At 36.8% G+C, this 15019-nt stretch overlaps 1 pseudogene; it reads right to left on the reverse strand.

Moving 5' to 3' along the window:
* Window positions 1–9300: 9300 nt before the first annotated feature.
* Window positions 9301–10339, reverse strand: LOC109679170 (olfactory receptor 8D1-like; annotated as a pseudogene).
* Between the last annotated feature and the right edge of the window lie 4680 nt (window positions 10340–15019).

A 15019-nucleotide genomic window follows, 5' to 3' on the forward strand; every position in this document is an offset into this window, starting at 1 on the left:
CACTAGGATGCAGGCATTCAGGGGTTAACACTCTTGCTTAGACCAAAGGGAGAAAAAGGGAGGCTACAGCCTGCAACAGAAATCTTAAAATTTGGGTAGTTAAAAATAACCTTAGCCTGTTTCATTCTGTCATAAATAAAATCTGAGATTTAATTCTCTCTTATAATACATTGGTCTGTTAACAAATGGACTTTCTATAAATTGTTTTTATACAAAAAATAATTTCAAGGTTGCTTTCTTTCTGTTTTTTTTCCATACAAATATAAGGTTCTAAGTTAAAAGATTTTATAAGTTAATTTCAATAAGTAACATCTCTCTCTCTCTCTCTCTCTCTCTCTCTATATATATATATATATATAAAGATATGGGTTTTTAAAATAAAAAGATAAAAATACTCAAATAAAAAAAGGACAAAGACACTCTCCCCCAGGGGATACAAAATAAGTTGTCATAAAGGTACAGAGTAAATTGTCATAAACAGATGGAGCTTACAAATGCTTATGTAAGTGATTGGGTTGACTAAAATCTAGTTCCATTAAAGGTTTTGTAAGGTCAAAATTTAATGTACTGATGTTAAACTAAAACTTCATTCTCTAAGCTCATAATAACAAAACTATCTTAAAAATATTGTTCTTAATAACATTTACAAAAACTGTCTTAAAAATGGTTTTTCTTTTGTCAAGATAACTATCAGAAATTCTTGGTGCTACAGGTTGATCCACAAATTTGTTAAGACAATAAGAGTTTATTAAAACACATAAAATCACAGGGAGTGCTGCTGCACTGATGTGAGGGTTGAGACAAATTTACTTATATAAAAAAAATAACCAACCCAAACTACACCCTCCAGATGGATAAAAAAAAAAAAACCTCAAAAAAAGAAGTGTTACACTGGAGATCAAGACATCTAGTTTTTATTAAAGTCAACAAAATTGAGATGTTAGTCCTACTCCTTCCACATGGCAGGCAAAGGGAATTTTTGGCCTGAGATAGCTAAATTGAACCTATTATTTTAGGGAGGGCTCCATTGACTACATGTTGAGGAGATCCTGCTAAATATCATGAGCCATCTGTTAATGTCAACAATCTGGGATGTGATCCCTTATCAACATCTAAGCCATGATTCTTGGTCATTAGGTTTCCTAACTCCATGCTTGGTCCCCATAAATATTTTCCTGTGTTCTCTGATGACTTTTGTCAGGGTTTTAACTACTAAGGTAACTGAGTTATGTTCCTTTAAGAGTTGGTTTCTGTTGGGGTTAACAATGAGGACAGCCATGTTAGGACTGGACCTCCTCCCCCCTTGCAGATGGCTTACTAGAAACTCCCCACTCAAACCCAAAGACTGACAAAGAGACAGTTGTTAACCTTTATCTCCCAGATAGATGACAAGGACATTTGGGCAGACAATAACCTAACTACAACTTATCTTTCTTGGTTGACCAGCAACAATATCCCTTACTGACCTTCCTGGTACTTTTCCACTAGCCCTCTATATCTAGCCCAAGCCTGTGTATGACAATAGGCTCTAGCTCTCTTGCTGGGGTCCCCCTCCACAGGGCTCCTGCCTAAACAATAAACCCTGTGCTGGTGTTTGAGCCTCTGCCTCTTCCATCCCTCTTATTTTCTAATAGTTAATATAAAAATTTCTAGATGACCTCATGGTTAAACAAAAGTTGTCTTGGATGATTCTAACACAGTCGGCACCCTATATGTATCTGTAACTGGGCTATTTGGGTTTACTAAAACTCCCTACAACTGATAAGGTTTTACTTCAAAAACAACTAAACTAATATGTATATTAGTTTATATACATATATAACCTCTATAGAGCTATGATGCTATTGCTGGTTCCTTATATAAATATATTTATGTTTTTCAAGTATATTAAGACTTCTAAAATACAAAATTTAAATAAACATGGTAACAAAAAGTTAATGGTACTGATATACTGTTCTGTTAGTTGCTAAATTGTCCATCAAAATTTTAACCATGGCTCTTTCAAGTTTTTGTCATTACAGTTCTGATCCTTCTGGGGCATTTACAATCAAGTCCATAAAAATGACTCTACTAAGTACTTATGTGTCAGCCAGATTAGCTTTTAGACATCTGCTTTTGTTGGATTTTGTTTTATATTGTCCTTGTCTAAAAGCCCATTGCCTAAGAGACACTCCTTCTAAGCCTCTTTGTTGCTTAAATTTGGTCAAAAGGGTCTTGTTGGCACTGACTCCCACCTTATCTGTTCATTATTTTCCCCCTGATGTGGGACCAAAACCAACCAAATGAACAAAATCCAGAAAAGAACAAAATTCTCACAATGAAAAAAGAAAATGACTAGTCAAGAAAGATCTTCAGTCTTCGGCCATACCACCCTGAACACACCCAATCTCATCTGATCTCAATATCAACTAAACAAACTTGGGCCTGGTTAGTACTTAGATGGGAAACAGATCTTCAGAAGAGACTGCACAGAGACAAGCAACTTAGAGACAAAGGTGGGAATGCCATCAAAATTCAAATGGAGTCACTGGTGCCAGACCTCTCAAAAATTACCAAGGCTGAGAGGATTAAAAAAATGGTTCTTACATACGTGTTGCTGTCTGGCATTAAAGCCCTTCCAGATACAAACTTATATTTTCAGACAGGGTCTTCGACCTAGAGACAAAATGACTATTTTTACTGGCTCTAAACATGTCCTGTGATACTTAAAGATGATAGTTTTAACTTTTTTTAAACAATGAGTTTTCTTGGACATATATACTGACAGTATATTGTTGCCATGGTAATTCTACTCAGTTAAAAAACAAAAGACATTGTCTGGGTAAAAGATAAAATGTTCAGCCATTAAAACTCCATTAAAGGGGCCCTTTTGTTGTTGTCTTGTCTATCTCCACTACAGTTAAAGTAGCAGAGATTGCTCCTTGGATCCACCACAGTCCGGTCAAGCCAGCTTCTCTTGAGTGGGAGTGCATCCCTGAGCCAGCTTCACCATGTAAGATCACCTTCTGGAACCACCCTCCCTCAGCAGGACTCTGCTTCCCAGGAAACAACAGGGGACCATGGATAGCAGGACGACGGCCCTGATCTAGTCACTCCAGAAAGCTGACTAATCTATACATGGCTAAAGCTTGAGGAGTCAACTTTCTAACAGGACAAATGGACTGTTTTCCATACCAGTTATTTCACTGTAATGTATTATCACTCCTTGTCTGTATCTGTTGTTGTAAGTTTACAGTTTACTCCAAAGGCACCTGCACACCCATGTTTATTGCAGCACTATTCACAATAGCCAAGTTATGAAAACTGCCAAGATGCCCCACTACTGAAGAATGGATTAAGAAAATGTGGTATTTATACACAATGGAATTTTACTCAGCCACAAAGAAGAATGAAATCTTTCATTCATAAGTAAATGGATGGAACTGGAGAACATCATCTTAAACAAAGTTAGTCAGGCTCGAAAGGTCAAAAATTGTATGTTCTCCCTCAGATGAGGACTTTAGACCTAAAATAAATGCAGTAATATTATGGGACATGGGTCACATGCTAAGGGGAGAATGCATACAGGAGGAATAGGGAAAGGGAAGGAAACATAAAACTTGAAAGTGTTTGATGTGCCCACTGTACAGGAGTGAATATAGTAATCATAAACTGACCCAGGTCACTATGGGAAGGTGAATAGGAAATAGTGAAGAGGTCTGGTAGAGATGAACTAATGTGGGTTGTAATACACAGGTGCATGGAAGCAATGCTAGGAATCTCTCTGTAGAGCTATCTTTATCTCAAGCTAGTAAAAATGCTATGCCTTTCTTATTATCTCTTATGTTTTCTCTTCAACAAAACTGGAGAAGAGGGCAGAACAGGTCCTACCTGGAAGCGAGTGGGGTAGGGGGAGTGGGAGGGGGCAAAAGGCAGTAGGGAAAATGGCCCAAACAATGTATGCACATATGAATAAATGAATAAACAACAAATGGAAATCTCCATGCCCCTTTTTAGCATGCTGCACCCAGAGGCACAGCACAGGGCTCCTTACTGTTCTTTAACCCAGCTTCACCATTTAAACCTTCTGAGTTACAGTTTCAAAATCATCTGTTTCATATAACAGGCATAAAGCCACCTTGTTTTGTCATATGTTTCCTTCAAATTTGTGAAATAAAAACAACGTACATGTCATGTGCTTGGAGCAGATTTTTATAATGTCACAACAATATTATATTCTGGGGTCATTTATATGCCCTGTCTTCATTTTCTTTGCTTCCTCATGTTGATATTGTTTCTGAATCCATTATGTCATTCCAAAGTATACACATCTTTCAGTGATAACCACATGTGTTTTCTTCTTCTGTAGATCTCACCACTCCAAGGTATAATCATACTCACCTCTGTTGAATCTCTATAATAATGATGTCTTTTCTGGTATTGTCTACTGTTAATGAACGCTTATAGATGAATGCTAATGAAAATTGTCAAATTCTTGAGAACAATTTTGTTTCTTCATTCAAAAGTTTGATAAATATTGATATCCAGCATCTTATGGAATTTTGAATTTCCTACTTTTTATATTATAAAGATTTCTATTGACCTCCCATCTTCTGCCATGAGGAAGCAATGTTCCCCCCTGTGGAGTCTGCAGCACCATAGCACTATCTTGGAGGCAGAAAGCCATCCTCCCCAGACAACTGAATCTGTTGGCATTTTGATCTTGGACACCACAGCTCAAAATGTGAGATGGGCAAAGATAGTAAAGGAGGAGCTTTCACCATTTGAGTCCATGAATGGGTAGAGTCACAATAACAAGGAGAGATTATGTTATGAAAGGAGAAAGAAATGAAAAGAATCAGAAACCACAAAAGAGGGACAGGTCAACTGAAAACCACAAAGAAGCAGCAGAAAGGCAAGATAATAATTTAGGAAACAGTCTGCATCTCCTACCCTGCCTACATCACAAGGTAAGATAGGTAGCCTTACCAACAGACTGGCAGACCTATATGGGTAACAAGTCCACTTTCCCCCCAAGTCTTAAGCCCAGTGTGAGGATTTGATTCTGCAATGACTTCTGCATGATAATCCAGCATTAGAGAAGAAATATACAATTTTGTTTTCCCATATCTTAGCAAGCAGCAGTGAGGGACCATATTATCAATATCACTGAAAAGGCAGAGTCATTTGAAGTGTTTTATGTTGAAATTGTTGTCATTAATTTTTAAATGGGCATAATAAAGTTTATAACGTTTGCCTTTAAGTCCTCAGGAATTTGTGCAACACTTAGAAAACTCAGCCCAACATCCAGACTATAGGGGTATTCTCTAGGATTTTTTGGGGGTGTACTTTTGTCACTTAATTTTGTAGATCTGAGTTGGAATTTATTCTTACATAGGATATGGATAGTTATCTCATTCATTCTTTTGCTAAATTGGCATTTCAGATTGCTACCATTATTTACTAAAATGATCCACTTTTCCCAGAGATTTCAGATGTTAATTATGTGATACACTTAATTTTCTATATTGTGAATCCTATTGTGGTTGTTGTATTCATTTGGACTTCTGCTTTTGTAATTTTAAAAGTTTTGCAGCTTGTTTTTTTAAATTATTATTCATTTATTCACATGTGTGTACATTGTTTGGGTCATTTCTCTCTCCTGCCCCCCACCCCCGCCTCCATCCTCTCCTCCCCTCCCTTGCAGGCAGAACCTGTTTTGCACTTTTCTCCAGTTCCGTTGAAGAGCAGAAATAAGCAATAATAAGAAAGACATAGCATTTTTGTTAGCTGAGATAAGGACAGCTATACAGAGAGATTCTTAGCATTGCTTCCATGTACATATGTGTTACAACCCAGGTTTATTCATGTCTAACTGATCTTTACACTGATCCCCTTCTCATGTTGACTTCTGTTGCTTTAAGGTTTCTGTATTAATTCCTCTGGAGTGGAGACATCAAATGCTTTCATGTTTTGGGTTTTCTATCTAACCTCGTATCTCCCATATATGTTCTCCCCTTGTTATGTAACCCAAGTCCTACAACAATGCTGTATTTGTGCTAGATCTAAAGACTGCATATGAGGGAGAACATATGATTTTTTGGTCTTCTGAGCCTGGATAACCTCGCTCAGAATGATGTTCTCCAGTTCCATCCATTTTTTTGCAAATGGTAAGATTTCATTTTTCTTCATGGCTGAATAAAATTCCATTGTGTATAAATACATTTTCTTAATCCATTCATCAGTAGTGGGGCATCTTGGCTGTTTCCATAACCTGGCTATTGTGAATAGCACTGCAATAAAATGGGTGTATAGATGCCTTTGGAGTATCCTGTGTTGCATTTCTTTGGGTATATCCCCAGGAGTGGGAGCAGCTTGCTTTGATATATGGTATTTCTAACTTCCCTCAAAGCTTTTTCATATTAAATGGTTTTCTAGCATTTTCCCTTTTTATATAAAAATCTACTATTAGATTAGCCTAAATCTACTGCAGTTGTTACATAGCAATACGAACCCATTTCACTCTACTCATTGCTTAATTACAATCAGAAATCTGAAAAACATGCTAAAAATCCATCTGAGGACTCTTTAGAGTAAATAAACTTGGTATAAAAATATATTCAAAATACATTATAGGCCAAATGGTAAAACCCAAATCTATAAAAATAATAGAAGAAAATCTATTTTGAAACAGAAGTATACAAAGATTTTTAGGAATACATACACATAATTTTAAAATGATAACTTGAACATCAAAATCAAACAAATTTATTTTGAAGAACACTATAAAGAACATGCAAAGTAAGTCACAAATTTGAATAAAATATTTGCAAAGCACATTTCTGATAGATGTCTTCCATCCAGAAACAGAATGCATCCAAAATAAACATTTAAGTACAATTCAATAAGAGATCAAAACTCAGCAATAAAATGAGCAAAAGACTTTAATTTACAAATAAGGTAAGAAGATTAACAATAAGCACATAAAAACATACTACTATTAGGCACACAGGAAAATATATGAAAAACTTATAAAATCATTACATTAAAGCCAAAATATATAAAACTCAGCTGTGACTATGATACAGACTATCATTGTTTCTTGTGTTTAAAATTTGCCATACTAGAAAACAGGTTAGCAACTTATTAAGCAGTTAAGCAAACACCTACCATGTAATCCAGCTATTCCACATGTAGGTATTGGCTCAAATGTAGTATATACTTACAAGAGAAGTTTACTAGGCAATAAAAATGAATTTATGGATGAACATTTAAATTACTATTTTAGCGAAGAAAGCTAAGCACAAATTAACACCTATTGTATTATTTAATTTACATGAAATTATAGAAAATGCCAGTGAATCTACTGTGACAAGATACAGATCAGTTATTGCCTGTGGACAGAGGGCAAAAGAATACTCAAAAAGGAATGAAGTGCTTGTTATCCTGATGGTGGTGATGCTTTCAAAGGTATATCCAGATGTCCAGACTTCTGTGTTCAAATTTTGCAGTTACATGTGTACAGTTTTACGTACGTCAACTGCGTTTCATCACTTTCATATACTAACGATACTTCAATAAAGTCAGAAATTCTCTAGAATTTTTGTTTGGTATTTTAACTAGAGTTGTCTTAAATTTACAGATCCTCTAGTGAGAAGTAATATCTTTAAATGTCGAGTGGTCCTTTCCAATAAAAATAAAGACCTTCTCATTTGTTCAAGTCTCCTATTGTATACTTTGGGCATACTTGAATATTTCCCTATATAAGATATGTTTCTCACATTTGTGTTAAGTAGGTCAATTGTACTGCATCTTTTCACTACTGCTGTAAATAGGGTTTATATCCTGTAAACTAGTTGAACTGCAATATTGATATGAGTTTTAGTTTACCTTTTGTTACCTTACTGAATTATTAGTTTTACTTTTATCATTAATTCTCTGAGGATTTAAAGGTAGTTTATTGTATTATCTGCAATTTAAGATAACTTTTTTCCTTTCCTCTAACTTTTTCTCCTAGGGGTTTCTGCTATATAATTGCATTTACTACCAATTTGAGTATATAAATAAATTTTGATGGGCTATGCACATACTTCCTTTGTTCTGTATCTTTGTAGAAAGACCTCAGTGGCTCATGAGTACAAAAAAGGAAACAGAAATACAGAGATTACAAATATACTGAACAGAAAAAAATTGTAAATGTGTATTTAGTATTACCAGCTGCCAGCATTGCCATCCCTGTTCTGTAACTTGTTTAACTTTTTTCTTATTCATTGTGCATTTGTCTTGTTCATTCAAGAATTCATGAATGATATCTAGAATCAGGTTATATGTCTATTTGCATGCACATAAGTGGGCAACTCAGTGCCTCTCACATAGCACATGCTCAATAAGCAAGCATGATGCTTTTTAAATGTTTTTTCCTTTTTTTATTGTTATGCTGGGCATACATTGTGGCATTTACTACTTATTCAGAGTAGAACAAAGGAACATCTTGCAATAGTTTTAAGGGGGCAGGGAAGGATTGAGGGGGAGAGACCATGACGGTGCTCTAACCAATGTACAATATATGCCCATTGGGAATTGTCACAATGAACATCCCTGCGAAACAAATATATCCTAATAAAAATTAATGGAAAAAAGTTCTTGTAATATATCATACTTAAACTCACCCCTCCATCATTCTCCTTTATCCCTCTTTCCCTCCCCAATCCTGGAATAGTTCACTAGGCCTCTTTTTGGCTTTTACATATATGTGTACACAGTATTTGCAGTATATTCACCCTCCTATTTCCTTCCCCACATCCTTCCCTGTCTCACTGCTACCAAGTACCCCAGACAGGACGTGTTTCACCCAAGCATAATAGTGAAATTCTAAAATCTTATCCCTTTTCAATCACAGTAAAAGACAGTTTCCCTGTCAAAAGATAACAATACTAAAACCCACTTTACAAAATTCTGTTTTCAATTTTGGGCAGGAGGCTATGGAGTAGTGGTTGACAAAGGGTCTCACTATGTAGCCCAGGCTGGCCTTGAACTCATGATCATCCAGACTTACCCCGCTGAGTGCTAGAATTACAGACATAGGTCACCTGGTCTAGTTCTCTCTTTTCATTTTACTGTGGAAACTGAATCAACTATAAATGAAAAATACACTTCAAAAATCTGTTTAGGAGGTCTGGGGATGTAGCTTAGTGTGTTTGCCTAGCATGCAATAGGTCCTGGGTGTGATATCACAAACAGAATACCAAAGACAAAGAACAAACACCACAGACTCAATGAAACTATTCATTTCTCCCATGTGTAAATCTACAAAATCAAGACTTATCTCCCCAATAAGACTTTCATCAGTGCTTTCTTTACATCCTTCTTCCTCAGACTGTGTATTAATGGGTTTAGCATGTGGGTTACTGCAGCATAGAAAACAGACGACACTTTCTCCTGGTCCAGGGAGTTACTAGAAGGAGGTCTGAAATACATGAAGGTGACAGACCCAAAGAATATCCCTACAGCCATGAGATGAGAGCTGGAAGTTCAAAAGTTTTGGACCATCCCTCTGAGGACCAATGAGAAGGATGCTGCAGAAGATGAAGACACAGGAAACAGCCACAGCTACAGTGGGCACCAAGGTGTTGAGTCCCCCAGTGATAAAAACTAGAAGCACATTGAGGTGTGTGCTGGAGCAGGAGAGATTGAGGAGGGGAAGAACATCACAGAAATAATGATTGATGATGTGGGATTTGCAGAAGGTCAGTTTCATCATGGCACTTGTATGGGCCACAGCAGACAGAATACCCAGGATGAAGGAGACCAACACTAGCAGTGAGCAGAGCCAACAGGACATGATCACGTTATAAAACAGTGGACTACAGATGGCAACATAGCGATCATAGGCCATGGCAGTCAGGGGTTAACCCTCAGCCACCACGAAGACCACAAAGAAGAGCTGTGCCATGTACTCAGAATAAAGGACCATATTCTTCTTCCTTAAGAAGTTCACGAGCATTTGGGGGGTAATGACAGTGGAATAACAGAAATCAGTGAAGGATAAGTTGCTGAGGAAATAGTACATGGGAGTGTGGACCAGTGGGCTGACTGCAATAAGGAAGATCATGCCCAGGTTCCCCACCACTGTCACCACACAGACTCCTAGGAACAGGAAGAAGAGGGGCAGCTGGAGCTCTAGCTGCTGTCCTAAACCCACCAAGACAAAAATGGCTTCTGTGGAGTGATTTCCAGTGGCCAGTCTTCTTTCGAGATTTCTGTCAAAATAAAACATAGTTTTACATCAATGAGGACCATAACTCCTAAATGAAACTAATTCTGTAAAAGAGAATAGAAATTCTGAGTCACAGTTTTCATCATCTCTGATCCTAATACTTCTGTCCTCTCTGTCTAAATCACCCTAAACCTCTTCCAAGTTGGTTCCAAATTTAAGTCACCAAAGTGTTCCCTGACTGACTTCAAAAACTTTTCTTCCTGAATTTGACTGCAAAATCAAAAAAAAAAAATCTACATGGAGAGACTCTCTAATTCTCAATTACTATGGCAAAAGAGTAGAAGAGAAGAATGGAATATTCTAGTCAATGTGTCAAGAAGAGAATGAAGCCAAAGCCTCAGAAGACTGAAAATATTTTTTTACATCCAGTTGGAGTGTGGGTGGGCATGGAGTTGGGTGTAAGGCAACCAATCACTCTTTGAAAAAAAATCTATAATGATAAGGTTCTCACCATCAAAATCAGAAGTACTCATTTACAGCTCCTTGCTCCTCACTAAGTCGTCGAAGAGTGAGAAGCTAGAGCTCCACCACCGCTCTCCCTGATGAAAGTAGATCTCTTTTCATTCAGGTGCTGGGCTCACAAGTTCATAATGAGTCTACTCACACCCCAATCATTCCATGAAAAGTGGTCAGCTTAGAACCCTGGCAGCGAGCAACCATCCCCTTACTTATGAGTCCCCAAGCCCCACCCAGCAGCCCTTACATAGCAGTAAAAGATGCTCCAGGTTGCCTGCAAACATACTGCTATTGGTGTAAATCTTAAACTTTCCAATTCCTGGTGTATATGCTGGTTTGGAACTGGATTTGAAGAAATAAAATAGTATGTAGCATTTTTCCACAAGACCTAAAACAAATGCAGTGATATTATTGGACATGGGTCACACACTAAGGGGAGAACACACATGGGAGGAATAGGGAAAGGGAAGGAAACCTAAAACGTGAATATGGTTGATATGCTCACTGTACTGAAGCAAATATAGTAATCTTAAACTGGAAGAGGCCACTATGGGAACGGAACTAGGAAGTAGTGAAGAGGTCTGATAAAGATGAACCAATACAGGTTGTAATACACAAGTGTATGGAAACAACACAAGGAATCTCTCTGTATAGCTATCTTTATGTCAAACTAGCAAAAACGCTATGCTTCTCTTGTTATCTTTGATGTTTTCTTTTCCACAAAATCAGAGAACAAGACGGTGGAGCAGGTTCTGCCCAGAAGCACAGGGTGGGGGGTAGGGAGAGGGAGGTGAAGTCTCTCAAATAATGTATACACATGTAAGTAAATGTAAAAATGATAAAATAAAAATTTTTAAATTATACAATAAATTCTGTTACTTTTAAATAAAATTTTATATGCGCCCCCTTCACACCCCAAAAAAAGCAGTAGGAACTTCTACCTGGCTTGAATCTCTAAACTCCTAGCTTCACACTCTACCCAAGGCAACCACCTTTGCACATTATATCAAAGACCAGGGCACAGTTCTGTCACAGCCTGGAATTTAAACATTTCTGGGTTAAGTCTGAAAGCACACCCAAATGCTTTGCCTAGGCAGGGAAGCAAACACATTTCTGCACAGCATAGCAGCTTGTCCTGTTCCAGCTAGACAATATCACCATTTATTCTTGAGTCTCCTCCTGAAACTCTCTAAGTACAAAAGTAGTAGTAGTACCATGGGCCAGCAAATACATAATGTGACCTAGACCAATCAAATGCAGTTGGAGCACCCATCAAGCATCTCTGTTTCATTGCACAGGAAGCTCAGCCAGTGGTCTCACCAGACATGGAGCACCAGCCATGTGCTCCATGTGAACTCAGAAGAAAGGCAACATTTCAGTCACCTAGAGAACACAAATACAGGCTGTATCAGCTGTGCTGTACCACCTAGTCCATCTAGGGTCAAAGAGTAGAGTAAATACTGAAGATCTACTTTTGCAAGCATATGTAGTGATAATTTATATATATTTATGTATAAATATATTAATATACAACAAATATGATTTTTGCATATATTATACAAATTCATGTTATTTATAAATATTTTTAAATTATATAAATAAAAGTATTCATCTATGATAAATATATAGCTGTACTTATTCATATAAATGTAAGCCAGAAGAGGAGCGTTTATATATTTTAAGGCAAAGAGTCCAATGTAAGCACAAAAGAGTTACAAAGACTCAGGAAATCATGTCACCTCTAAAAGTAATTAATAAAGCTCAAGTGATGGATGTAAAGAAATGGAATCCTATGACATGACAGGCAAGGATTATGACCTTAGTGATTTTCAAACAATGGTAAAAATAGATGATTAAAAATTAAATAAAATTTGTAAAACTATACATACACAAAGTGAAAAGTTTGATAATAAATATATAGAAAAAATAAAAACAACTAGTAGGAAGAGCCAAGATGACAGATTAATAGCAAGCAGCCCTTTCCAGCTCTCAGCACCTCAGAATCAAAACAGCCAAGAAAACAGATTCTTAGTGAGGTAGCCAACTGAGCAATGCAGCAAAGTTTAAAATTGGTCAAAGACTCGGAAAGACCCAGACTTTAGTTATTGGAACAGAGAACAAAAAAAAGCACCTTAACATTAAGCCCAAGTGGCCAAGTCTTATCACAGAGGGGCACAGTAATAGAAAGGAACAGAACGGATGACCTAGTAGGGAAAAACTGACACAGACACAGAAGCTGAACAGAAATGCATCTGAACTTAGCTGATGTGAGAACTACACCACATGCCTGTACTTGAGAAGTGCTCTGTTCTTTTCAAGGTAAAAGCCTGCTGCTATCATTGGGAACCATATTAGAAAGTTGCACCCAAGTTTGGTCTTTTGGAAAACAATATAATACATTCTTCTTTCATCTGGAACTCACAGCAATTATTGCCATATTGTCACAGACAGCATCTGCCTTGTGACCAAGTATAGACCCAGTAGAACATAATCAGTGAAAGTTCATTAACAAATACATGAATCAGAGACAGGAAAAGGAGTGAAGCTACTTTCCCTTTTATGATTGGCAGCTCTGGCAGCCAGCTAAAAAGGATTGGGAAACTGAGCAAACAGACAGGATTGCCTTTCGGAACTGTGCCTCAGAACCGTAGTGATAGGTGGAAAGCATAGGACCTCCTGAACAATTTCCACCTTTAGTCGTCTCACTGTGGAATCTGAGATCCAGGCCCACATGGAGCTTGACGCCAGTCACGCTCTGGGAGTATGTAGAGCTGATCTGTCTGAAGTAAACTCCCATGGGAGGAAATTTGGTTCCACACTAGTTATACTAAGGAGCAGGGACTGAACACTATTCTTACCATATCTGGTCCCAAAGGATTCCCTTTGACCTACTGGTGATCATAAAAGTCAGGGAATGCATGAATTTCTCACCCTTTGCTCTCTCTAAGGGGTGCATAGCCTGAGAAGCAGAAATAAATGGAGACTGGAAGAGGCAGTGCATATATGCTCTTAATTGAGTGACCAGCCCAGTGTAGAAAATGTCTTCTTTCCTTTATTTGTTTACTGTTTTTTATTAAGACTTTTTATGGTATTTGCTGATTGGAGATTGGTATATGAGTTCAAATGTGTGTTTGTGCGAGTGTGTGTGTGCGTGGAGAGAAAGTAATAGACAGATGTACAAAAAAGTAAGACTAGATAGATAGATAGATATCCAGATAGATGATGGATAGACAGATAGACAGATAGATAGATAGATATAGACAGATAGATAGATAGGTAGATAGATAATCTTTCTTACATTTTTGCAATTATGTCTCCCACTTTCCACTTCTTCCTGCTTTCTCCCTCTTCACTGTTTGAATATTCAAACATGTCTTTTCTTTTCCATTATATAAATTTTTTAAGCTTAAATTTCATTATTTGTGGTGTCAAAGAAAGAGCTTAGGTATAGAATCTCAAAGTATGCAGGAATAGCTACACTCATGTTGGGAAAAACAGATTTCAAGTCAAAACTTGTCAGAAGAGCAAAAAAGATCACTAAATATTGGTAAAGGAACAATACCTCAGTCACAGAAGGTTAGAAGGTGAAAGTTGCTGCACCTAATTTTATAATACAAAGACTAATGCATATAAAAAGACAGAAAGCTCCACAGAATAACAAGAGGTAAATTAAAAACCACACTCTCAACAAGAGATAGGTCATCCAGACAATAAATCAACCAAGAAACTTGAGAGCTAAACTACAATAAAGGACAAATGGACTTAACAAACGGAATATTTTTAAAATATTTCATTCAATAATTATGGAATACACATTCTTTTCAGCATTTCATTGAGCTTTCTCCAAAATAAGCCACATTTCAGGCTATAAAGCAAATCTTAACCAATACAAAAGAATAGAAAAAAAATTATGATATCTTATCATATAATACTGGAAAAAACCTAGAACTCACTAGCAAAAGAAGCTGCAGACATTGTACAAATCAATGACAACACAACAATATAGTTTGAAATGATCACTGAGTCACTGAAAAAGTCAAGATGGAAAGCAAGAAATTTCTAAAATAAATGACAATGAAAAGACAAAATATCCAAATTGGATGGTTACAGCAAAGGGAGTTTTAAGATAGAAGTTTACAGTAAGGAGTGTCTAAATTAAAAGAGAGATCTCAAATAAAACACCTAATTATGCACTTCAATGTCTTAGGAAAAGAAGAACAAGTAAAAAACAAAACCCATCAATAGAATAGAAAGAAACAAAATCAGAGTTGAACCTATTGAAATTGAAACAAAAAGAATAATATGGAG

This window comes from Castor canadensis, chromosome 2 (assembly GCF_047511655.1).
Source record: "Castor canadensis chromosome 2, mCasCan1.hap1v2, whole genome shotgun sequence".
In the NCBI taxonomy this organism is placed as follows: Eukaryota; Metazoa; Chordata; class Mammalia; order Rodentia; family Castoridae; genus Castor; species Castor canadensis.